The 3,354-nt window shown below is 48.1% G+C and overlaps 1 pseudogene; it reads right to left on the bottom strand.

Moving 5' to 3' along the window:
- Nucleotides 1-2,912: 2,912 nt before the first annotated feature.
- Nucleotides 2,913-3,094, bottom strand: LOC120918148 (annotated as a pseudogene).
- Nucleotides 3,095-3,354: the final 260 nt, after the last annotated feature.

The raw sequence follows: 3,354 nt of genomic DNA on the forward strand, positions 1-3,354 counted from the left end.
ACCTACCTGCTAGATACAGAACAAATCCCTCTACACATTCACACACACCAACGCACACTCAAGCATCCATCCAGACCTTCTACTAGCCCCCCCACACCCAGACTGTCCACACCCCAACCACCCAGCGATCACAAGAACCACCCAGAACCCCCCCTGCCCATAACCCTTTATGGTTGAGAAAGTGGGGTATCCTTCCAGGTAGAGTCCGCAATTCTCACATGAACTTTAATGACATCCCAGTCTTAGTCCGTAGGGTTCAATATTGAGTTGGCCCCGCCCTTTGCAGCTATAACAGCTTCAACGCCTCTGGGAAGGCCGTCCACAAGGTTTAGGAGGGTGTCTATGGGAATGTTTGACCAAAGGGAGCACGGCAGAGTGGAAAAGGTAGGAGGGAAGCGCTTTAAAACAATTATGGTGGGTAGGATTTATTGAAAGACCTAGGGGGAGGGGCAAGAGATCAAGGAAAGAGAGGGAGAGAGAGAGAGAACTCAAAAGGGACCATTTTTTTTTCCATGACACTATTTTCCTAAGAAAACGGAAGACCGTGTCAATTTCAACACTAATGAAGTTATAGCACACTGCTAGGGAAACCCCTTCCCCCATGTTTGGAAGGCTTATCAGTGACGTCGTCACTAGCTGGTGTCCTTGGGGTCCTTATTAAAAGTTTTCTTCACTAGCTCCCTCCTGCTGTGTGGACAGAATAGTGATTGCTCTTGGATATATGTGTAATAGGATTAAGGGTGGTTAACGATAGGGAATCTGATGTAAATAGCTGGATGCTGGTTGTGAGCACGGGGAAATGATTAACAAAGTATTCTTTTAGGCAATTTTTTTTTTAAAGCAGAACCAAACACAGGTTTGCCCTGGGAAGTAGTTCAAAAGGTTAAAATGATACTAAACCAACATTGTGTCATCTACGTTCTCCCTTCTATTTCTGTATATGGATGATGGCACTGTAATTATTTTAATAAAAAAGCTAAAAATACTATATATATATAGAATATTAAAACTAACGTACAATTTTTTAGGACAAGCTTTCGGGATTTGTTCCCTTCTTCTGGGTCCCGTGCAGTACTAATTCACAAAAGTTTTAGCAGAATGTTAAAAGAAACACACACACACAAATAAATGTACATGACAAAAATAAAACTAGTATAGTTAGCGAGATAAAATAACAAAGCGATGATCAAAAACAAACAGGATTGGGTGGGACTTTGCATGTACCTTGTAGAGTATAATAAATACCGTACATATACCAAAACACTTAAAAGAACAATAAGGCCCAGATTCACAAAGCACTTACGCCGACGTATAACACGTTACGCCGACGTAAGACAAATGTGCGCCGGCGTAGTTGTGCGCCAGACCCACAAACCAATATGCGCCTAAAAACAGGCTACACCCCGCCGACGTAGCTTGCACACGCTGGGCGCATGTTGCTACTCCCATTGATTAGCCATTCAAACATGCAACTAAGGGAAATACGGCGATTTACGAACGTGCGTGTGCCCGGCGCATGCTACGCAAGATGCGCGTAAGTTGTACGTCCGGCGTAAAGTTATTCCCCGTAAAGGAGGTGCAACCCGGCAACAGACATGCACAGGTCTGCACCAGGGAACACAAGCCGGCATATTGTGCGTTGGACGTGTGTCTGGCTGGGCGTACATTATGTTCACGGCGTACGCAGTGATCCGGCGTAGCTTAGGCAGTTGTGCCGGCGTGGTTGTGAGCAGGTGAATGGGGGTGCTGTGCTTGCGTCCACGTCACGGCGCATGCGCAGTTCGTGATACGTACCTGTCTGGCACTCTGCCCATCATGTGCATGGGGCCACGCCTCATTTGCATGGGGTCACGCCCACTTCCACCTACGCGGGCGTGCGCCTTCGAAACCCACGCCACTCTGGCGCAGCGTTGGGAGCACTGGCTTGCTGAATGCAATGCTTGCCTCTCCGCGCTGCGTTGGCATAGCGTACATTGTTTGCTCTACGGCGGCGTAATGTGCGCCTTGCTCTCTGTGAATCTGGGCCTAAATCTTTATTTTCCATATACAAATGGTTACATTGAAAAGACCACAGTCACTGTTATTTTGTACAGGATGTGCTGGTCCTGACTGAAAGATCAAATAAGATTTCCTACGCCTTTTCGCAGGGAATCCCGCTTCATCAGGGTCTTGAAATAGAGCACAAATTTGTGCATATACTGTAATGACTTGTGTAATGCTGGTCAGCCGGTCCAGTGGAAGAGAAGCCTGGGGAGCCGGTGGGGATTACCTCCATGTCCTCACCAGGATGAGGCAGACTCTTTAAAAGATGGCCGATAATAAGCCAGAGAGGTGTCCCGAGTTAACAGGAGGCAAAAAAATAAATAGGGGGGGGGGGGGGTTTGTAAAACAAACCACACTTCAGCCTTAGTCCGTGCTTTTAGTGAGGGAAAAACCGTGAAGAGACCTAGGTTCTCAGCTTCATAGATGTGTGTGTTCACTTAATCTGTTTCATAAAGACATGGATGAGCGAGTTTGCGGTGGGGGAACTTGACTGACTTCAGCCTGATAGAACATCTTTGGGATGAATTAGAGCGCAGACTGTGAGCCAGGCCTTCTCGTCCAACATCAGTGCCTGGGTAGGTAGTGCCAGTACCCTGTTCCACCATACAGGGCATTACCAGCTCCTCCAACCGGATCGCTGACAGAGATAGCACTTACACCAGCCAGCCAGAAGGCCAGACTAGAACTCGGCAAAAAGACCAAGACCAAGCGCAGCACCCATCCTCACCAGAAGCACCCTTCCAGATGGCTCAGACTCAACCATGGGCCGGCCCCCAGTATCTGTCGGGCAGCACAGCGTAGTCCCTGCTGAAACCATCCTTCCAGGTGCAATGACGTCATTGGATTGCATCCACCCTCCCCATGTAGGAGGTGCTTCAGCGCTCCGCTGACAACTGATAAGGACAGATACCACACCTTGTCCTAGCCAAAAGGCCCGAGAAGCGGCAGGGAAGACAACCACGATCAGCACGGCCTAGAGTGTGCAATGGCCGAGCCTCGCCCTGGGAGAACCACCTTCATGATCATGGTGTCTCCCCTGCCAGGTAAGTATGTAAATATGTAATTTACCGACCCCTTAATTACCGGCACCTTAATTACCTAATGATTAAGCACAAGATGTTTGTGTGAAACGCGTCTACGTGACCTTGTGTTGGTGTCTTTGTGTGTTGTCACTTTGAACAATAAAAGGGCAATCGGAATTCCTGGATTTGCAGTCATTTCTTTTCTTACAAGTTTACCACAGAGGCGGGCTGGGACTGGCACTCTACAAGATGCTCCACCTCAGGTTATCATCATACACCTGGATCAGCG

The sequence above is a fragment of the Rana temporaria genome, chromosome 11 (assembly GCF_905171775.1).
Source record: "Rana temporaria chromosome 11, aRanTem1.1, whole genome shotgun sequence".
In the NCBI taxonomy this organism is placed as follows: Eukaryota; Metazoa; Chordata; class Amphibia; order Anura; family Ranidae; genus Rana; species Rana temporaria.